Source organism: Triplophysa dalaica, chromosome 4, assembly GCF_015846415.1.
Source record: "Triplophysa dalaica isolate WHDGS20190420 chromosome 4, ASM1584641v1, whole genome shotgun sequence".
Taxonomy (NCBI): domain Eukaryota; kingdom Metazoa; phylum Chordata; class Actinopteri; order Cypriniformes; family Nemacheilidae; genus Triplophysa; species Triplophysa dalaica.
In genome coordinates, this window is record NC_079545.1 from 16,913,406 (window position 1) to 16,937,863 (window position 24,458).

A 24,458-nucleotide genomic window follows, 5' to 3' on the forward strand; every position below is an offset into this window, starting at 1 on the left:
GACCTGCCAAAAATAAAATAAGCCCTACTTAGTGCAGTTGTGTAGGTCTTGGAACAGGCCAATGCCAACCCAGAACAGATGGACTGAAGGAGTGACGCAAAGAGAATGATGCGGGGAGAACTCACCTCCTACATACATACATCTCACCTCATCAGTCAACATTCCTGCATGATCACATACACACACACTTCAGTCTGACTTCACACACGCCCACACACTTCACGCACAACCACACTCAAGCCCTCCGTCTTACTACACCCTGATGGTGTTGCTGACCTGCAAAACTTTAAGAAAAACAGGATTGGCTGCCGGAGACAGTAGGCAGTAACGTTGTTCTTATTTATATAAGTATCATTAAAGTTCATGGAAGTCTGGCTGCAGAAATCCCCCATAATGCAACCAGAGCCCATTCCTCACAGACAGTCACTAAAACATGAGTGTTTCTCAGTCGGTGTGACAACCATTAGCATTCACGCATCAGACAATCGCCCCTCCTCTAAATGTGCACCTGTCAACCGATCCAGATGTGCACGTATATATACAGCCTATAATCTTGTACAGGGAAAGCATACAGACGTCTGGTATTTTTTGTACATTTTACGTCATTCTATCCCATTTAGACCATGGCAGCTACCCCCGAGGTTAAGCCCATTTGCGACAGGAGCCAGTTTTTGCAGCAAATGAGATTTAAAATCCCAAGAACACATTCCTATAGACCAGAACCGTTGCTAATGGGGTAAAATGTGGCACTAAATCAAGCGCCACACATATCATACGGGTACAGAGCAACGTGAGAGTGAGTAAATGATGATAGATTTGAAGTGTTTTGGTGCATCTGAACACAGCAGTTATGAGAAGTCCATCAATAGGCCGAAGCAACGCTGGCACCATCGCCTGTCATTAAGCCTGTGCCAAGCTGCATGTGAAGCTTTCAAGGGATGAAACAAGGCCTGAAAACAATTCAGAGAAGGAGTCTCTCTTCGGGGTTTACGCCACAGTAACACCCTGGGGAATAAAATTAACAACTTCTTCCCTAAAACTGTCTTACTCTACCCCTGAAGCAACAGTAAATCTGTCCGGCACGCTGTTATAACAAAGTGGCCTTTATTTGAAATTAACTAACAGTTGTGATTCTCTGACATCATGTAATGACAGATGTAAACACAGAAAACAAAAGGCTTTGTTTTTCTCCGGAGAAAGGAGGATTGCATGGCCCTCATCTCTTGATTTGATGCTGATGCATTTCATTTTCTCATAGTGTTTGGCATCGTTTTCAATATGTTTGCTCTCTTATTTCTGACAACCATTAGATGGAATTACAACGTAAACTAGATATTTCAGAATAAAACCTAATTGATGTCGTCGCATGCTATGGTGTTGCTATGCAGTTGCTAGGGTATTTTGAGTGGTTGCAGTGTTGTTGCTATGGTGTTTCCAGGTAGTCACTACTGCCAATTTTACACTGCAAAAAATAACTTATTTTCCGTTTTTGTCTTGTTTTCATAACAAATACCTGGACATTCTCAATCTCAAATACAGATAAAGTTACTTGTGAAGCAAATTACTTTGAAAATTGAGTCAATTTATTGTTCAAAATGCGGAAAGAATAATTGGCAATGGAGTAAGAGAAAATCTTGAACTTTTAGTTTATTAAATACATGAATATACTGAATTAAATGTATTATTCCAACCCATTGACATATTTTTTTTTAAACCAATGAGAAATTCATTTTCTGCATCATTGGTCTTAATATCATCAGCATCAAAAAGATTTTTCCATTTGGTTTATTGTCCACCAGAGAAAAATCCTCTTGAATCCACATAATATCATGATGCTTTTTATGCTTTCTGCATTTTTAGGGTTTGATATGATATTAATAGAAACCAATACCTCCTGAATCTAAAAAGAATCCTGCAAAGTGGTTAACTTAAAAATCCTAAAAAGTGGTAAACTAAATAACAGTTTCAGGTTTAAGCGTAAAAGAACGTTCTGCAAGCGGTGATGTTTCTCTAAATGTCTGTGAAAGAGATTGACCGCTCCTGTTTCAGTGTAGATATCCACTGCACTGTGTGTGGAAACAAATTGGAAAGTGTACAGGATGGAACACTTTCCTACAAGAGACAAACAGCCATGTGGTGTCTGTGGAAGATCTAAAATAAGCCCCGGGAGCATGTGTAACCATGTAGACCAGCAGCAGTACCTCCTCAGATGAGACGTTTCACACCGCAGAACCGCTTCCTCCCACACTAAGAAAACAGATGTTGAACAGAAAGAGGGCCGGCCCACTTGTCCTTTTTTATTAGGCTGAAACACAAAGCATACTGACCGGGATCCTCCTCCATTCGTAAAACTCGATCCACTTTCATGTCTTTGTCTGGTGACCTTGACTGACCTTTGCCAATACCCGTGTCACATCACTTCTGCCCTGCTCGCACAAGTTATATGAACTTGCTTTGGCAGTTCAGTAGCTGACCCTCTCTATCCTTCCTATCATCGCTGGACGCTACCAAATAAAGCTTGTCTGAACCACAAAATGTTGTTTGTGAGAGAGTCAGGCAGGGAGTGGATCATCTAAGCTAGCCGCACCAGCCACTCCAAAGACTGTGCAGTCATTAAAAAACCTCTCAGCTCAGCGGACGCGCCACCACAAGACATTCACAAAACAAGCTCAGGAAAACAACGCCTGTTTCATTTAGGAACTCACAAAATCAGCTCATTAACGCACAAGTAGGGCTAATTAACATAGCCATCAAAGAGAATGGCCTTTAAAAGCTAAAAGAGAACTAAAAGGAGAATATACCATAAAAACAGCCTTTAAATGAAAACAAAGAAAGGGAGCTGTTGTAACGTGTCCAAAATTGTCTTTTATTTTCTGTCCGGAAATTTCCAGATGAGTGCCTGTGAACTCAGTCTCTCAGAAAGTGAACGTAGTGAAATGCTCATTTTAAATATTTCAGATTCTAACTTTTGTGCTTAAAAGTTATTGTAAAATACTAACTTAAAGAATATTTATGACGTCACGTTTTAATTGTCATTTTGGGAACCATAAAAACCGTAGGCTTATGAACAAATCAATAGTCGTGCAATACTATGACGCCTTGGAAATTATAAGGTTCTGACATTTTTTTTGTCAAAATTGATTCATTTTTTTTATTCTGTGAGAATTTATTTACATAACGTAACATAATTTTTTGCCTTGGATACATTGTGGAACTTATTTTGGAAAAAGTCGATAATGTATAATTATGTAGGGAGAGTAATTGATTTTTTTTTATAAAGAGTGTCCTTAGATTTATTGTTATGCTTTTGCGACACATATTTTTTTCATGTATTTTTTAATCAAAGAAAAAAACATTTTTTTTTAATATATTTTATACAATAAACCTAAAAACATATCTTTAATTTTTTTGTGTGTGGATTTTTTTATAGCAATAATCAGCTACTTTTCATTTTTCAAACGAGACCAACCGTAAGTCTGTATTTCAAAGAATTCATGAGTTACCGCCATTTTAGTTCCAACATGCGTTTTCATGTGTAGGCTCAAAAAGGGCTCGGACAGTTAACAGGATAAAGATATAATGGTTATAGTTGTTGTCAAGGTCCAGAAAAGTACTTAATACATTGTTAAATTGGTCTATCTGCTCATAGTGGCTCAATTTAATAATTTTGAAGCAAAGAGAATACTTAATGTGCAAAAAGCAAACCAAAATAACGTCTTTATTCAATCTATTTTCTCTGTCTTGTCAGTCTATGGTGCGGGTTCACGAGAGCACTTGGACACATGCGCATTCAGTTGGGCAAAAAAATCTTCAATATTAAAATCATCAGACATTTTGCGAAGATCAGCTTACATACTGCGTCTGCTTTTAAACAAAGAATTGCACTTCCGGGTTGTCAGTTAGAATGCCGGCGTCTGCCCCAACCGAATGAGCATGCAAAGAAGTGCTCTCGTGAACGTGCACCATAGACTGACAAGACAGAGGAGATTATAACAATTAGAGACGTTGTCTTGGTTTGTTTTTTGCACATATAGCATTCTCGAAAAAAATTATAAAATTCTCAAAAAAATACAACTGATGCACTAGAGCGGATGGAACTATAGGAACTATAACCATGATGTCTCTGAGGAGGACTGAAAAATCTCTCGGATGTCCCTTAAATATCTTTATTTGTGATCAGAAGACGCCGGGAGGTCTCAAAACATGTTGAACGTCATGTGGGTGAGAAAAATATCACACAAATCTGATTTTAGGATGAACTTGCCCATTCTTCTAAATATCTTTCTTTGTGTTCAACCAAATAAAATAAATGTATTCCCCGGTTTGGGACAAGGGTAAGTGATTCATGTCAGAATTTTCATTTTGGGTTGAACTCTCCCTTTCATCTCTAGTGCCTCTGTTGTAATATCCTAGAGAGATTTTATTGAGTTCGCTCACACTGTGTACAAAGCAAACTCAAGTATTTTTGGCCACCAGCTGCATTGTAAGTACAGAATGATTTTTAACAAGACCTTCAGGCCGTATGAGCACAGCACAGATGGCCAGATCGCATCCCACCTTTAACCTCTCCAAAAATAACAAAAACATTTGGAGGTCCTCTACAACCCCTCCGTTACCACAGAAACATCATAAATATGGCGTCAAATCCAGAAACTATATCATTATGACAGCACGGTTCTCTTGGCCAGGAACTGAACGCACAGGAAGCACCATTCCAGCTTCCCCCTCCGCAAATCTCCTAGTCCCACAGATCAGAAAACTCCATTAATCTTTGCGGTTAAGAATTCACTCTTCAACTCATCAAACTGCGAGGAAAGAGTCTGATTTACTCTGCCCCATTTCACTCTTCGAGAATATCTACGCTTTAAGCCATGGAGTTGATTTCTCACTGAACTGTGTGTGATAGTATGATCCAATGTTTTGGCGTCTAGCGCTACAGAAACCTCCCACCTCACAGTTTCAGGCCGCTTTCTTTCCAAAACGTTGGACGTGCACGAATGGAATTTTGACAATCTTCATTTGAAGTGTTCGGAAAAGCTGACTTTTAGTCAGGAGGGTTGTGTTTAAAAGTCTAATGTGAAAGGTTGATGAGAGGTTTGGATTCGTCTCCCTAAGATTAAACGGAATTCGTAACAAAAGATCTCATGGCTGACCTCGACAGGTTCTGAGCGCACTCTCACATCACAATCCCTGTAGAAATGAGAATTCCACAACCGTTTCAAATTGAGGTACCTTTGATTTTAGTTTGCAGCCTTTAGTTATTGGTCCCTATCATGGTTTACACTACAGTCTCCTTTACGGAAAAAAGTAAACAATAATATAAATACGACAAGACGACCTTGAAACAGAACAGACTATGAGCAGAACACTGCCACAAAACTGACATTTGACAGACAACACATCAAACGGAGAACTGTAAATGGAGAATGCATTTGAAGGGTGAGATGAATGATGCCTTTCAAGAGTTGTGATAAATAGGGCTCATGTTATTAAATGAGATAAACTGTTCTAATTGCTTCAGAACACCTGTTGTCAGCTATTCCAAAGAAAAATAATAGCCTGCACATGTCAGCTCAGAATTTCACCCTGAGACTTTAGGATGTACTTCAATATGATTGTCTAAATAGGATTCAGATCCTCAGGAGTCGTAAATGTTTGCTTCTTTTGGAAAAAGGATCCGATCGCTATCGTGAAAAGGAGTAACAGAAATCAACAAATCATTCTCACCTTGCCTCCTCCCCTTCTATCTCAAAAACAAACACACACACACACATTCTCAGCAGCCGTGCTTATGGGTTTCGACATAAAAACTGTTGTTTAAAAAAACAACCAAACATACAAAAACACGCACTCAAATAAGAATAAATGCTGTCAAATATAAAACAGTTACACCATATCCACTAAAAAATATGTGTAATATGTGCAAAGACTTATCTAATCTAAATTCTTATCTGCTAAAAGGCAAGGCGACTGCCATTCAAATTTCATCCTCATAATTCAGGTCATTCCTAACTCGATTCATAATTTCCCTCAAGAGTTTATCAACTCTGCTTTCAAAACTTTGCTTTTGTTTGAACAGTAACACGTCCAACGATGAAACCAATGGGGTAAGTTTGGTATCTACCTGTATATATGAACAACAGCAGATGTGAGCATATGGAAACAATTATGTTACAACTATTATGTCACTATGTTATAGAGCTGCACAGTATTGAAGAAAGCTGCAACATGCGATAACTTGCCAAATAATGAGAAATGCAATATGCTATAGGATGATACAACACAGATCATAAACAGTTCTGAATTCCGCACACACCCATTGAACCAAGAGCATTTTGTGTGTCTGTGCATGTGTGCGTGCCAGTGTGTGTATAATTAGTTTTAAAGTAAGAGTTAAAGAGAGTTTAAGTGGTGGCTGTACTTCAGGGTGGCCATAGACTTCATTAAATATATTGCTGTCTTCAGAACAGTCGCTGTGTCTTTTGTGGTGATGGCTGGCCTAAGTGACAATGTTGCATGAGCAATAATACATCAATGTTTCCATGTGTTTAGCTCATTTAAAGCCCAATGAAAACATACAAAGCTACAACATTACAGGGATTGAAGCGGAGCTTTGCTCTAAATGGATCACTGTGCGTTACAGCGTTCAGTTTTTTTCTTGAGTTTTAAATAAGATCTGTTTTGTATCTCTCCTTTTTACAGACACCTGCCATGAGATGGCACACATACAAGAAATAGATATGAACACATCCTTGCATGCAGAGCAAACACGCACTTGCATACAGAGAAACCCAATCCTTGCGTGAAAGAATTCTGTCAACTCATGTGAACTGTGTGCTACACTTTCAGAGCTTCTAGCATCACACTAAAATAGGACAGCAGTACAACAGAACAAAGACACCTGTATACAGAGAAAGTGTTTGAGAACACAAAATACTTCAGAATAAGTTTGTTCTGAATTATTCATGAAATCAATCCTTTCAATCTTAAAGTGATAGTTGACCCCATATGATAATTCTGTCATCATTTATTTAACCTCATGTTGAACCTGTTAGACTTTTTTCTTCAGCAGAACACAAAATAAGATATTTTGAGGAATATTGGTAACCAAATAATGCCGGTATCCATTCACCTCTATTGTACGGACACAAAAACAGCAAGTCAATAAATTCTCGCCAACAATCTTTAAACGATCTTCTTTTGTATTCTGCAGAAGGGAGAAAATCATACAGGTTTGAAATGACGAGAGGGTGAGTAAATGATGACAGAAATTTCATTTTTGGGTGAACTATCCCTTTAAGATTTTCCACTATATAACAATGTGAGAAAGGACTAAACAGTCATTGAACACTAGTTTTACACTTCTCATTGCCTACAAAATGTTTATATGCTCTCCTACTTGTAAGTCACTTTGGAAAGAAGCGTCTGTCGAATGACTAAATTTTAATGTACTAATTGTAATAAAAAATAAATTGAAATTACAATTAAATGTGAAATAATATACTCAGTACTACACTTAAATCATTGAGTGAGCTATAGTTACCAGAGTCAAATAAATCTGAAAACAAAAGTTGCATTTTTACATGGGTTTTGATGCCATAGTTGCACATCTAAGACTACAGGGGACACTAGTGCATCATATACTATACTATTACTATACAACATATACTACTAGACATCCACTTTAAAGCAAAAATCGTATTTTCTTTTCTAAAAACTATAAAAACAGCTCAACTAGTGTTAGCAATACTGAGGCTAATACTGGACTTCATTCCCAGGAAAAATGTTGGTAAAATGTAAACCTTAAAGAGTTTTTTATTTACCCCCACATGTTCAAACTTGAATATGATTCAAAAAGAAGATATTTTTGAGAAATGTCTTTGTGTCCATAAAATGGAAGGGGCCAGTGTTGTTTGGTTACCAACTTTCTTCAAAATATATTCTTGTGCATTCTGTAGAGGAAAGTAAGTCATGGGGGTTCGGAATGACATGAGTGAGTAAATGATGAAAGAATTTTCATTCTGTGCACTGCGAATTGCTTGACATAAACACATCTGCAAAACACATTAAAAGTAAATTTGTCACGCTGGACATGGGAGGTTAAGAGGGACATAGAATTCCATGCAGTCTGTTTTCTTTATTACACAATTTGCCAAATATAGCAGCAAGTCATCTCTATGTTCCATATGTACAGAACATTTACATAATTCATACACATAAAGTGTACTGCTTATACTGAAACAAGAAATACTAAGTATGTATGCCCCACGTGTACAAATCCACTTACTATTTTAAAGCACAAATGTATCCCTGCATCTCATTTTTAGGAATGTCGTGTTGCTTTATGCGTTGATTTATTAAACTAGTATTGTTAACGTCTAAATGCCATTATAGGCTTGTGTATAGTATCTGTTTTGCTCATATAAAGATATCCTGATTCACATAGGGAAGATTTAAAATAAGACACAGCTCATCTCTACTCGGCCTAAGACTCATTATACGAGAGCAATGAGGTCCAGCCGACCCAGCTGTTTCTTTTAATGAAGCCGTCTGCATGGAGCTCTGGACATCATGTTAGTTTAACATGAATCTAAACATTGAGATGATCATTTACACTGAGTGCTGAGGTCAGTCTCCTCATAGCTCTCCAGGCTACTGGCTAAATGATGTGCGTGTTTACGTGTGCTTGAGTCCAGGCACCCACACAGATGAGTAGAAACAAGACAATAGTGAAGTTGTAAGCGCTGGAAGCGGGCTGTATTGCTATTTGCCAACAACTGTGTGTGTGTGAGAGAGAAAGAGAGAAGGGCTCTTGTTATCACCGTGACAGGTTTCTTATCTGTTTTCTCAGTTTCTGTTATCAGGACACACACACAACCTCTCATCTTCGCTCTTGTTCTGTGTGTTATCTAGACAGGTGTAATTGCATCTTATCTGATCACATCTGACCTCCAACTCTTCCTCTTTGTTTCTCTTTCCTTGTTTTACTGCATCTGGTCTGTATCACAGGTGGAAGGATTCCCAGTGTTGGTTCTTGAAGAACAATGGACAGTGAAGCGTCTTCTTTCTTGGCTAATCTGACAACACTTAAGCTGTTTGCTATGACTTTTCTTCACCTGGTATTAAAATCCCCTTTCCAGAATGTTGGTCCTCAGCAGAAATCCTTCTTAAATTAAACATCCAGGCTTTCTACACTGCAAGAGTGGCCTAATATGACACAGTGAGCCGGTCTTACATCATTCCCTCTTCTAACACAGGTTTCTTTCACTTTATTAGTGTGGACATATCAAAGACTTCTATTGTTTTCATACCAGGCTAATGATATTTCCAATCCCCAACTGTTACACTGCCCCTAAGGCTAACCGCCGTACAAATCTGTTGACATTATTAGATGTTATTAGATTAGCCAGTATTAAAGTACAGCATTATTTGGCACATCCGTGAGCTTGTTTTTCTAATGAGGACCACCTAAAATGATCTCACTAGTGTTGGACAAGTTTCATTTTATTTGTAGGGACATTTGGCTTTCACGCGAATAGCCAAACCTTCAAACACACTTTTAGTTTGAAGTGATGGTTCACCTAAAAATGAAAATTCTGTCATCGTTTAGCCACCCTCTTGTCATTTCAAACCAGTTTGACTTACTTTCTTTCTTTCACAAAATTCCAAGGAAGATATTTGAAAGAATGTTGGTAACCGAACCATAGAAGTACCTTTTGGTTCTAAAAAGAACCTTTAAAATTTGAAGAACCTTTCTGTTTCACAAAAGGTTCTTTGTGGCGAAAAAAGGGTGTTTCAGATTATAAAAGTAAGAAAGAGATGGTTCTTTAAGGACCGTTGACTGAATGGTTCTTTGAGGATACAAAAGAACCTTTTAAGCACCTTTGATTTTAAGAGTATACTCATTGACTTTTATTGGTTTTGTGTCCATACAATAGCAGTGAATGGGTGGCAGCGTTGTTCGGTAACCAACATTCTTTAAAATACCTTCTTTTGTGCTTAGAGAAAAAAAGTCATACAGGTTTACAATGACAAGACAACTCAGTAAATGATGACAGAATTATCATTTTTAGTGAACTTTCCCTTTAAGTCCAGTAAGGTTTCTCTCTCTCTCTCTCTCTCTCTTTCTCTCTCAAGTTCAAGAGTCACCAGCAGAAGCCGTTTATGGAGCGTGTGATGGAGCGCCTACAGTGGGAGTTCACTTTCAGCCAAAACTACTAAATCTTTCTGGCCTGCTGACCTTTAATTTTCCTGTTAAAAGAGGCAACATCCATTCAACCCTGACACAGCAACTTTTCACACGGCTACATCACCTTGCCTATGCTGTGTGTCCTCTTTACTGGCGTTTCTGTCATTCCAAACCTGTATTACTTTCTTCAGCAGAACACATTTTGAAGAATGTTGGTAACCAAACAACATTGGCCCTCATTGACTTCCATTGTATGGACAAATAACCACTGACACATTTTTCAAAATATCTTCTTTTGTGTTCCACAGAAGAAAGGGTGATATACAGGTTTAAATGACTTAAGGGTGAATTAATGTTGAGATTTTTTATTTCCAAGTGAACTATTCCTTAATAATACTCAAAATAATAAGACCCAATATTATTTTATAGCACAACAGTCTCCCACTTCTCCCTATTCTGGCTTCCGCTTGACTCTCCGGAGAATGCTACGGCACAGACGCATACAAACACTCTCCAAACACTCTTTTTAACTGACATAAAGCAGACCAGGCCAGTGAGTGTTAGGTGAGATAGATAGAGAGACTTAGAATTCCCACACAATTCCACAGCCCATTCCCATCAGTCTCTCTCTCTTCACAGATCTGAGCTTATATCTTAAGAAGCCACTTCAGCAGAACATCCACACAGCACTGTGTTTGTGTTAATATAGGGGTGGATGAAAGATAGAAGGATAAAGAGCTGTGCTGGGATGGAAGAGCAGGCCAATGAGGGGATATTCAAATGCAAGAGGAACATCAAACAGCCGTGCGAGACTTGTAGGACAACACACCCAGATTCTTCCTGGATGGTTAGTCAAAATACATGTGTGAGTCAAACCAGAGGGTCACTGGAGGTCAGGTCGCTGAGGAATAGTGCTATGGAGGGTTTTAAATGGATACCAGACTATAAATGAATGGGAAATTCACTAGTTGTGGCTATTTGTATTTATGTAATGAAAATGTTTTCCCGTCATCATTTCAACGAAGTAACCAACCTTTTTTGACTGTATAACAATAAATCATTTATAGTCTTTGCATGTCTGCCATATTAATCCAGCTGCAATTTGATTTAAGCAGCAGCTATATTACTAAATAATTGAACAAGACAAAATATCTCTTTCCTACTCAGCAATTTTCATTTTATCAGCTACCCCCCAGTCGGCTCATTTAACTCATAAACCCTTTAAAGAAAACAGGGCGGTTGAGCTAACCTATAAAGCTTTATGAATACAAATGACTTCACCCAGTGGGCAGATTATGAGATAGTATGGAAAATGAAATCATGCTGCCTCAGCAGGAAAATGTCTTTTCCACATATTGTTGATGGGGTTGCGGGGTTATCATAATTAAACAAGACATGATGTATGCAGCGCCAAAGCTACTAGACATCTGAACACTGTGGGCGAAGAACTTTTTTATCTTTAAATCTGATGCGACTGGCTGAAAGTGTCTGACTTGTGGTCGTGGCCTGATTGAATGCTATGAAATCTCCAGAAACCGTGCGACCTCCGGGAGAGGAACCGATATGTAAGGTCGGTGCCTTTTCTAGTGAAGCCATTTTTACGTAACTCCACAAAAACGATATATGCAATATACAGGTATATGAAAATGCAGTTACATACTATGTAAAATAATTGACAAATGTCTCATGAAATGTTACTTTTGGTTACTTATTAACTACAAAAATCCATGATTCCTGATTTAGCTAAATTACCACTAACCGTAAATGCAGGGCCAAGCTAGTATTCTGCAGAAATGCATGTATTGAATTTGTACCAAATAATATAAACACTGCTTTGCGCAACCTTCTGCTGTAATGTAATATGAGGTAATGCAAAAACAGTTGTTCTGAACTGAAGAAATCAAAAAGGCTGCATGAGGTATAAACATTTACAATATACTGTATGTGGCACCACTGGGTTCACAAGCAAGCATGTGTAAAAGAAGAGTCGGGTGTGGTGCCCATTTGTGGGAGCTGGGCCTCTGGTTTGGCACTGGTTCTTTGAGAACATAGAAGAGCATTAAAAAAAGAGAAAGGAACAGAAAAAGAGGGTCTGGAGTTATAAAATATAAACAAGAAAATTAATGAATAAATGAGAAAGCATTGCTGATGCTTCTATGAAAAATATAAATGATACTGTGCAGAAAGCAGCAAAATCCATACACAGATATTTTGCCGTATTTCTTTGTAACACGGATTAATAAAGTGTACACAAATAAACCGTCGCACCTAGCGTTTGTCCCATCCTATTCAAACTCATTTAACATCCTATTCCTCTAATAGATAAAAGTGCTACTTCTATTGACAGAGAAAATAAACCAAGGATGAATTAACATAAAGAACTAATGATGAAATTAAATTAAAGAGGGAGTAAGAGAGAGAAAGCAATAAACGGATGTCCAGATGTCATGAGAAGGGAAACTGGGACAGAGTTTGTTTATGGTGAAGGAACGCAGGTCAACAAAAGGCAAACAAACACTAGATGAGATTTATCATAATTCTATGAAAAACTGATAAACAACCATTCAATCCTTTCAACGAATGAAAAAACAAATGTCCATTGGGTCAAATAGACATATGAAGGCACAACAAGCAATGCCCGGAATCTGGCACTTTGCTATCTTTGTACTAAGAATTCCAAGAATATGGCGATTTATAGGTTTAGCAAACCAACCTAATCCACAAAGCCCTAATGATAGTGTAAAAGCCAACTGGGCTGGACCGTATCACTCAGACACTTAGAGGTTCACCGCTGAGATCTTATTCACATTTTGGTCTGGTGCAGGGCAATGAGAAACAAGTCCTGAAACAGACACAACCTCTCCTTAAGACTCAAACCTTTTCCAGAAATATGTACCACTCTCAGACCACAGATTGTACATGAGATACAAATTGATCACTGTTTTTGGGCGGCTTCCATAAAAGAAAACCTAAAAACTTGTTTGTGTAGCCCAGAAGAGCAACTAGCTATCATGACAGTTGTTAAGTTAAATATGGGCTTGTTTAAACTGAATACACAATGTCCTAGTTAGGAATAGCAGCTTGTCGCAGTCTGACAGGCCTCTTTGTTTTGCCCAAAAACATTCAAGTTTGTTAACATAGAACTGAAACTATAGAAATCTATTGGAAATGTTCCTATATTTCTTCTTAGGTCCACAAGTAATGTTGATCATTTCTGGAACAAAAATGAGAATTAGTTTTACGTGATCATTTGATTTTCATTCTGACACTTAAAATTAAACAGGCTGTTTTTTGGCTGAAACTAAGACTAAACGTAGGCCTACAGTAAATACCCTCTTTGCTGCCGACTGCTATCAGATCCAATATAGTTGGTGCTGTTATCTTTCAATATCGGTTTCTTTACAAAGCCTGAATTACATTTTGACAGGTTTACCAAAAATATGCTCAAATGTGTCACACAAACATTTACGTGTTGGAATGACGTGATCAAGGACCTTGGGAAAAAACAAACCTCAGCCACTCATTTCTAACATTGGGACTCATGCCAGGAACAGCATGTTTGATGAACTTGTCCACATCATACACTTTGTACTAGTTACACGCCAACTTCTGCTCATGTTTAGAAAAAAAACATCCTAATGACTTCACTGCATTTATCCCTAAATGCTGAACAGACTCAAGATTCAGAATTTGCAGCTCATATTTAAGCTTGCAGTACACCTATCTCTTATTCCCAAAAGGTCAATATAGCAATTTCTTTATCAAAACGTCTATTTTTAAAGTCATTCGATTTATTTATATAACACTTTTCACAATGTGCATTGTTCCAAAGCAGCTTTACATGAGCAAATAATAAAACAGAAAAACACAGAAAGGTAAAACACAGCACAGTGCATGGGGTTTATATACCAAGCAAGATCATTCTAATAAACAATATCTAAAAAATAAATAAACAAATGCAGTTTATTTTTTTAAAAATTCAAAAGAGAATGAGAAAAAACTGCAATCTAAACACATCGTTTCCTCTGCCAGAACTAGCACACCACAGAGAGAGACAGAAAGAGAGATTAACTTATTTCTGCCTTGATACCTGGCAGCAGCCAAAGGAAACGTGTGCATTTTCCCTCTTCTTAAGTGTATCCTTCACCACGCTGTTTCGCGGCGATGACAGAGAGGGAAACCATATCGTGATAAAGAAAAAGAGACGGAGAACCCTATTCTTACTGTATTTCCACAAGGAACTAAAACCAAATTCACGATTATTAACTTGCGGCATGTCACAAAGTCATCTTTTAATGATTTGAAAAGATCTTATTTTGAGGTGTCTAGAAGAAACAACATGGCCTTGAGTAAATGTGACCCTGGACCACAAAACCAGTAATAAGTAGCACGGGTATATTTGTGTCAATAGCCAACAATACATTGTACATGTGTCTTTTATGACAAAAATCATTAGGATATTAAGTAAAGATCATGTTCCATGAAGATAAATCCTTTCCATAAATATATCAAAACTTAATTTTTGTGATTTTATGCAGCAAAATCGCAAACAAAAATGGCCATAAACACACCTACAAACTTCGCTTGCTGCTGCCCGCTCTTTGGGAATTACCCGTTCAAGTTTGGTATCGCTTAAATTTTCAGCTTTCGGGTTCATCTATTCTCCTTAACGTCATTCAAGCAGTAAGCCTATATAGAATATAGAAAAAAGATAACTGATAATAAACTGATAATAAGAATCAGTTTCTTCTTAGCAACGGCCAACTATGAGCCTCTGATGGACAATTTTAGAGCTAATTTTCTTGCACCCTTCGATTGCATCTCCCAAATATTTTCCTATCCTAACAAACCATGCATCAATGGACTGGTTTTGTGGTCCAGGGTCACAAGAGGTATAAGAGAAATAGACCGATGCCAAAAAAGGAAACCGATTGTCCAGCTACCTAGATATTTCAGACAGTTTATCTGCTGTGAGAGAAGCTGAGTCATTCAAAGCCCCAACAGCAGTGTTATAAATACGACAAGCATGTCATTGACTTCCACATAACTGATAAAGGGTCGAAAAAGGGAACGGTCTGTTTCAGGTTTATTTTAGTGAGGGCAGCTCTTTATGACAGATGACGTGGAACACATACAGTAAAAACAAAAGAACCAATACATACACCCTCTAGTCTTTTTAAAATGAAGGCATCTTCGGCCTTTTTTTATCATGCATTATGTCACAGCATGCAGTCTATTAGAGTGATTTACTACCTGTCTGTCTGCAGAAAAAAATTGGCAGCAACACATACGGACAAGTGTGAGTATGTGTGAGCAGTGAAGTTTTTTAGCTTTAAGCTGATCATTTGTAGTTCCGGCTCTGTACAGATTTAGAATACCACTGACATTCTAGAAAGTGTATTGTTGTTATTGTGGCTGATAGGTGACAGCTCCAATTTTACAATCTCCATCAGTAACTCAAAAAAAGTCCTTGTTCATGACATTCAGATGATTGTGAGACCGTCACCTTGGTCTGAAGCTTAAGCCCCAGAAGAGCTAAAGGAACTTACTCATGCTGTCAGTCATCAGGCAATAATACACAGACACACTTTTTAAAGGGACAGTTCACCAAAAAATGAAAACCGCTATGTGGTTTTCCTTTTTCTTGGAGCCTAAATCCTTTTTGGAACGCAAGACTGAGACCTGTGGGATGGTTTGGAATGCAGCTGAGTAAATGAAGAAACATTTGTAATGTTTGAATGAACATTACCTAGACACACAAAACCTTTGCATATTATACATAAAGGTACAACACTTACTCAGTGTCTGAGTGCAACAGGGACACACATGAAATGTATTGGTTTTAAATTTCCTGCCGCTCATGATGGATCTCTTTCCAACATTGATTCGGTCTGTTAGAATGAAGTCAGCATCACATACATATGTGTAGCACGAAGATCGCAACATGGTCAACAATTAAATCTATGTTTGGCATTTTACTTTCATATTCTAAGGAACCAACTTAATATCAATTGTTGCACACATATATTTTTAAGAATTGAATGTTGTGTATGTATAATTATGAGTAAACTCGAGTAGGCTTTTAAGATATGTGCCTTTTCGATATAATATTAAAGTTTAATTTACTTAAAAGTTGGCTACATCTTCTTTTGTCTTCTGCAAAAAGAAAGTTGAATGACATTATGTTGAGTAAATTATGACAGAATTTAAATTTTTGGGCAAACTATTCCTTTAATTTGAATGTACAAAATTCCTCAGAATTGACCTAAAAACAGCTCAGAACACATCTGCAACTAAATAGCAATATCTTGGCAACCACCCTTAACCCCCTAGGACTTTTGAACAAGAAAGCACCTCAATTTTTCTCTAGAAATCTTAAATTATCTTCATGGGAACAGAAATAATACCTTTCACCTTTATTTTCGAACTATAAATTCAATCCGACAGTCCTCAATGCACAACTGGGAATCGCTACAATTCTATTGTAACACAACCTCCCTGCGGTCAACTGGGTTCTTACTAATCCTTTTATCCTATAAGTTTCAACAGCAGTGCTGCAGAGCATGACTCTAATAAGCATGTCTGTGTGTGCGCGCATGTAGAGCTCATCCAAATCCTCTCTCTAATCACAACCATTTCTATTCCTCTTCCTGTCTCATCCACCACGTCAGCGCACACAGATCCAGACATATACACACAAACACGCGCTTACAGTACAAATGTTTGCAAATTAAATCAGTGCAACACAGGTTTGTGTTGGTTTGCTGTTCTGCTTAATCAGAGGCTCAGCATTAAGTAAGCTCGAGGAAACCACAAGTAGAATATCAGAGTGACATCATAACCACACGGAGCATTTGAAGACGTTTGCGGTCGTCTGTCTGTCTATCTCAGACAACCACAGAAGTGAGCTGGAGAGAAGAGGAGGTGTGGAAACATGAAGAAAAAGAGACTTTATAGTCATTAATATAACACACAGGACTGCTGTTTCATGTGGCAGACGCATGGTAAAATTTTACTGGCTCGTTTAAAAATACAACAATAAAACCAAACAAATATAACACAATTTCACGCTCAAGTTAAAATTTTTAACTTGAGTGGAAGACGCGATTGACTGACATTCTCCGGCAATTTCACCGCCCAATTTACGCCATTCACGTCGCCCTGCACAACTTTGCGTCTATTCGCGTCTTTGCATTTAATTCGGGTTTGGTGTGAACACATCATAAGACGTCGTCACCTGTTCGCTTCTTTGTTGAAAGAGATCAAACTGCTCTTCAGAGCAGGTTGTGTGTTCAGGGCTACCTTAAAAACAACATGTCCAATCTCATGAAAGGGGACCCGCAATGTATGTAGATAGAAGTAGCTCATTCTAAGGTAATAAAAACATAACGCTTCATTATGTACGGTCTTTAGAAACCTCTTAAGACATAGTTATGTACATTATCTTGCATTTCTGTCAATAGATCCTCCGAAAATTACAAACTGGACCTTAAAATGGAAAAATATTTTCCAGGTACAATGTTAAAAATTGCATAAAGCTCATTTGCAACAAAATGTGAAAAATGCTATATTAATAAAACCATACTGAATTGACGTTTATAATAATAAAACTTTAACCGCAAAAGTTACACAACGAAAAGCAATTGAAACAGCAAACACAAGCAGTCAGGGTAAAGACAAATAAAACGTCTCTTCTACAAATATATAATTTCCTTCCTACTTCTCAGTTAATTTGTTTCTTTCCATCTCCCGTGCTGCACTTCCTCTGGTGGGGCCCTGTGCCATACAGCACTTCCTGTTTGACATTATGTGGTGGGATGTACATTACTGGGCCTGTTAAACTTGAAATTCTCAGTTCTAAACGAGACGTTGAACAAGCACAGACACACATTTCAGCAGGTGGGTTATGTTGCCCTGCACATTGACTGGAACTACGGAAAGGAACGTCAGCTCATAGAAGCAGCAGAGCACAGAACGGAAAGGAAGGGAATAATTATATTAATAATAAACAATATACAGAACAGGCATAAAGATTTTGGAATAATAAACTGCTTACACGTTGAAACCTACATAACTTAGAATCACATGGGAAAATTGTGTAAAAGAGTTGTGAGTGAGATTTCACAAGCTGCTGATGGACAATTCATAGTGTGTGCTCAGAATTTGTGTCAGAAATGTGCTCACAGTGTGCGCTCAAATCTATGTATTACTTATTTGCTGCCATGCATTCTGTACAGTGTAAAGGATGTTCTCTAATAACCCACTGATCACTTTCACAAACGACAAACACACAACATGTGCACAACGCACTCCTTGACACTCCCATATCCCACACACACTGACACATAAGCAATGCCTTGCTTGAGGAACATAGACACACAGCAGCCACACAACAGTGCTTCACTAACACAAAGACCTCAGGCTTTGGCCCCTTCCCAATTCATTAAGCAAATCTTAAGTCATACCAAAAAGGGGTCTTAAAAAATAAATCAGCTCACACCCTCTCACAACTGACAGCCTCCTCTGCGAGGGTGCATAACTAACCAATGTTAGATGCGCAAGAGCTTAGCGCGGAACCCCTGATAAGCCGAGTTGATCTGTGAAAACACAGATTACATTTCTGTGGCTTTAGAGCGAGCGTTGAATGCCTGTGAGTCGTGCGTCTAATTAGCGCATCAAAAGCGCACTGCATCGCTTTGGCCTGAGGGGCGGGGTTTGATATAGGGCCCTTCACACTTCTGTGACAGGCGTGTTAATTCAACACGTCCTCCCACACGACAAACACACAAGCTGCTCATTTCCCCTCGACTACTCGGTGGCTGTCAGTCCCTCTCTCACACACACACATTAAAATGAAAAGAGTAAAATGTGAATGAATAAACATTTCAAAATGATTCCTCAATAATTTATTTAAAAGGAACACTTAACGTCTGTGGAGAACTCTCCCTTCAAAAACATTCAAAGATACAAAGGGGGAAATAATGACATGTTAGGTCAACAACATGATCTGAAATAATAAACTCAGGCAAGAGGAGATATGATTGAACAATATTTTCAAATAAAGCCTTTACAGCATTTCATTTTCCAAGATAATACATGATGTAATCATGCTTCATCTTTGGCCTTTTAAATAATATTTTGTATTTTACATGGGTGGGGGATTATTTTTGTTCAGTGTGAAAGGAGATCTCCATCAAGGGTTTTCTATGATTAAGGTTTACTTTTTCATATAACTGACACTTTTAAGTGACTTACACAAGACGAAAAAATAAGCTAAACAGTTGCTCAAGAAGAGTGTGAGAACATTAGCTCCTAAAATAATTAATTCGTCCAACTGCAAGACACTTAACCCAAATTTGAGTTTTTTACCAAACACTTATCAAAAGTGATGTATATTACAGTAAAGAAGAATAGAACAAAGTTAAAGAAAGGGCAGAAAGCAGTTAATAGGAAACTCTGCGGGCTGGAGGTCTGTGAAAGACACTTGTGAGCACTTCCATCTGTGAGCACTTAAGAGTAACGGCTCATCTGAAATACGTACACATACCAGTGTATTTAAGAAATGACAGTAAGACAATATCATAACTACTCACAGAACACAGTTGAACTCAGAACACAGTAATAACTACACAATACACCAAAATGTGTCAAAAATTACATCGTAGGTAGTCCTCAATAGTAAGAAAGGTATAAATTAGGCAAATCCTGATTGCTGTACATACTCGATCATATTTTGTCTCCAGAAATAAGCTAAATCTGACAAATTTGTCCAGTAGGAACATTTGAGATGTACTCACTTGTAAGAACACCATAAATTAAATACATATAATTTATGATTAAATAATGAATAAAACTAAATTCAATAGAATGTCCCATTTTAGATAGTCAAGTTAAAGTCTGTGTGTGTGTTTGAGAGAGAGAGAGAGAGAGAGAGAGGGTGGGATTCTGATCTTAATAAAATTACTTTAGATAAAATGCTTGACATTTCCTTCAAATATGTTTTTGTGCCTTATCAGTGAGAAGTCATATAATGTTTACACTACTTCAGACGACGCCAGTCAGACAAAAAATGAAAAAGAACAAGAAGGGGAAAAAAAACATTCCTCAATCCACAACAATACACATGAATCTCTTCACTTTAAAGCAGCTTAAAGCCAGCCCATTAAATATAAACCCGATACTGTAACTCATGCTTTACAGAGAAGGAAGCTTTCTTTTTAATGCTCTTCCATAACTATTAAACTACCATTGTGCTTTAAGACTTTAATGCCCATAGACAGCAATGTAACTGACTATCTGTGCTTTAAATGATGGTTGCATTGTCGTCTATGGGGCTCCAGGTCTTCATCAAAACTATCTTTTATCTTACGTGTACCTATATCTTACTAAAGGGTAATAGATAAAATGAAACTTCATGAATGAACTACCCTGGGGTATCCCTTTAAGAAACTACTGGGGTTGTACGTGACAGAGAAGGAGAAAGACAGAATACAGCTGTCTGTTCCACTCGAGGGTGTCTGTGATCACAGTCTGTCTCACATGGTCCTGATAAGACGCTAGTGTTCACAGTCAGTATCCAATATCCATTTCATCATCCCTCTCTTATGAGGAACAGATAGCACTTAATTCACTCACTTTATCTCATTTCATGGATATCAACCGCCTTTGGGGTATTTTACTGTGAATATGTTGCGTGAATTGCCTTTTGGTTGGCAGTGGGCCAGTTTGTCGATGTAGTTTCCTTTTTGGATAGAAAGTGAACTAATTCCCCAAATGAAGCGATTATTAGATCCTTTTTAATCCCCAAATTCTGATTTGCATTCTTGGCTCAGTCAAGCTCTCTAAACTACATATTCATGTCAGCTACTAGTCAAAGGGTTAAAATCTACAGTCTGTGAGATGAGTATGAAACAATCCTTCATTAACTGCACAGTGTGGGTTTTTTATGTGATCTAAAAGCACGTAAGGGAATAGTTTGGACATAATAAATGCATAAAAACATTTAACATTTAAAAACAGTCCCTTTGAGAGCTATGAGGACATTTTCAGTGAATTATCATTTAACCTTTGGATTGTTTCACACACAAATCTATTGTCTGATTCATAAGACTTTGAATATAGTGCCATGTTATAGTATGACAGCACAAGTTGTCATTCATTTGATCACTTGACATTCTTTAGAAGATTTATACCTCAATGTCTCACAGAAAAAGACAATTATTCATGTTCAATTTCAATTTTGGGCTGCAATTTTTCTTTAAATTTACTCTGAACACTTGACTGGAACATGCTGAATGTGCATTCTACACTTCATTTAAAAAATCCTCTCTTCTACTTTGTTCACTTTCTCGTCGTTCATAGGACGGTATGTGTTATCGTATCATTGCTTTCCACAGTATGATGAATAGCTTCCTCGTTTTCCTCTCTATTGGATGAAAGCATCTACTAAATGCCTAAAATGTAATGTAATGTAAAATGTCCATCATAAGGGACCACTTTACAATAAATCAAACATAACATAATGAAGATGATTTGGGTAATTGCTTCTGTTGTTACCCGGAGAAGATAAAGGGCTCCAGATGGACAAAGCCGTTGGCAGTGGAATAAAGAAACTACACCCTGGTTTACAGACAGGAAGCAACGAATACACAAACAAACACAAAATAGACCTCATAACAGACATAAAAGATGAACAAACTCTCACAAGAACTTACAAGGCACATTAAAGCATAAACTGCCTAGAAATGTGAATTAATGTTCACTCAAAGATTTGCAACCCTGATTTCCAAATTGAATCATTTAGTTGTTTTTCTGTGTCTTTTGTGCATTATAAGTTGCCCATGCATGTATTAGACATGAAAAGTTGCAAAAATTAAAGAGTTGAAACAAAAGATGCCTTCTATCTAAAAGCGAATGCTCACCCAGACCTACCTGAAACGCCTCGTGTAACCACACCCCCACAAATCACGTCAGTTCCTGAAATGATTTGACAAAGACCGCCCAAATGTAAACGCTAGTAAGGTAGGCGTACCTATCAGTACAATTGCTTTGGAACCTGATGTGCCAAATATGGTAAAAGGCGTTACATTTCCGTCACACGCTTGCAGTATTCAACCAATCAGTACACTCTGGTTAACTGGCCAATCATAGCACACCTAGCTTTTCAGAGTGATGAGCTTAAAAAAATCCAGACGTTTCAGTGAGGTGGGGCAAAAAGAAGATACAAACATGCAAGGTATGTGGAAAATACAGCGTTTTTTAACCTTAAATCGTGTAAACACATTGCATTACATTTAAATCAAACGATAATATTCGTTTTAGCCGTGTCATATGACTCCTTTAAAAAAGTCCAAATGAAACTTCACTCAACTCAACTTTTTTTCTTTCATACACATGAAGAGTTCTGTCGGTACAGCTGCATCAACAACAGTGAAAAGAGATTACCTTTGACCAAGTCAGACAAGACCAAAACTTTTTTCATGAAGAACAAATGATGAAGATAGAAGGAAATTCAGTTAAAAGCGACAATTCACCCCCCCCCCAAAAAAAATCTGTCATCATTTACTCATCCTCAAGTTGTTCCAAATCTGTAGAAATGTATTTGTTCTGGTGAACACAGAGAAAGATATTTGAAAGAATGCTTGTAACCAACTAGTTCTTGGCCATCAATGACTGTCAATGAAAAGTCAAAAGTGCTCCAGAACTGTTTGCTTTCCTACATTCTTCAAATAAATCTATAAATAATTGTTTTATTTCTTACTATGGAAGTCAATGGTGGCTAAGAACCTTTGGTTACAAGCATTCTTCCAAATATCTTTCTCTGTGTTCATGTTCCTAAAAAAGTTTAGTTTGACAACTGGTCCAGACTGGATGTAACCTGGTCAACCAAAACGGACTTGACCAAGATCTGGGACCAGTTTGTTACAATGTTCCAAACTAGCAGCTAAAGGTGGATTTTCCAAAAGAAGAGGAGATAAAAGGAGACCAGAGGAGAATCTCATGGCTGCTGTCTGGTCCTCACAGTTACTCCCAGCACGACTCACATTAAGCTCTGGCTTACTGTCAGTGAACGGTGCCAAACACACACACATCTACACACTTTCAGTCACACAGTAAAGCAGCCAGAAACAGCACGCAGACACACACTAACATCAATCCCACACTCATTCGCTCACACACACTTTTTCACTGTCTCAAAATAGCCATAGCTCCCAATGTCTCGTCGTTTGTCTTCTCCACTATTTGCTGTCCTGACAGTGCCGCATGATTTACAAACAGACAGAAGAGCAAACGTGTAGAAGTCAATGTCAAAGTGAGATGTGAGCTTCAGGGCAACACATCAGTTGTGTGGTGGTCTGTTCATGTACATTAAGTAACACTTTTGCAGACCTCAAACACTTGTGCATCATCTCCCACACGCTTTAGTTTTTCGGTGAGTAACAACACTAACTTAACAACATGTCACCATCACTGATTTATTTTGTGTCAGAAACACGCTGCTATGATAGCTAAAATACTTGATAACTATAGTGGACCAATGGAAAGTAGATTGAAATAGCTCATTCTAAGATTATAAAACATAACGCTTCATTTTATAATGTCTTCATAAAGTACACCTCTGAAGACATAGTTATGTTGCAAAGCGGAGTGTCTTGTATCACACTGAAGGGTCTTATTTCGCGATAACACTTAGCTGCTTGTACATTATCCTGCAGGGCTACTTGCCAAAGGAGAAAAAAGTTTGTGCGGAAAAGCTGTTTACTTTCGGTTTTAAGGTCAGAAATGACGTTCAAATGTCACAAACAGGCAATTTGGTTTAATCATTTGTCAATTTGATGTCATATATGTTAATAAAATACATATTTATATTAAATTAATAAAAAACCTGTCAAAATGATTTGCTGCATCCGGGTTTTATTAGTTTTGAAAGGTTGTTATATGGGAATAATAAACCTGCAAACGTCACGACTGGCCAATCAGAATCAAGCTTTCTAACGAGCTGTGTAATAAAATATGATAAATACTGAAATTAATGATTTTATTAACACTACTGTATGTTTCATTATTTCGCACACACAAAAATACTAGACATTGTTTTTTTTTCAATATTGATTTCAAACCTTGTCAAAGTTATATTTTCACAGAATGTTCTTTATGTAATGTAGGATGGTTTAATGTAGAAAACAGTAAATAAAAAAAAAAACTTGAGCTGGGTTTTTACAGGTTTTGTCAAATTAACAAAAATATCACCCCTTAAAGTAACATCTTC

General features: G+C 37.6%; 1 protein-coding gene across 4 annotated transcripts in view; it reads right to left on the reverse strand.

The window, feature by feature from the left end:
- Positions 1-24,458, reverse strand: part of emid1 (EMI domain containing 1) — a 62,428-nt gene that overhangs the window by 28,919 nt on the left and 9,051 nt on the right. The gene's annotated exons all lie outside the window — the stretch shown is intronic.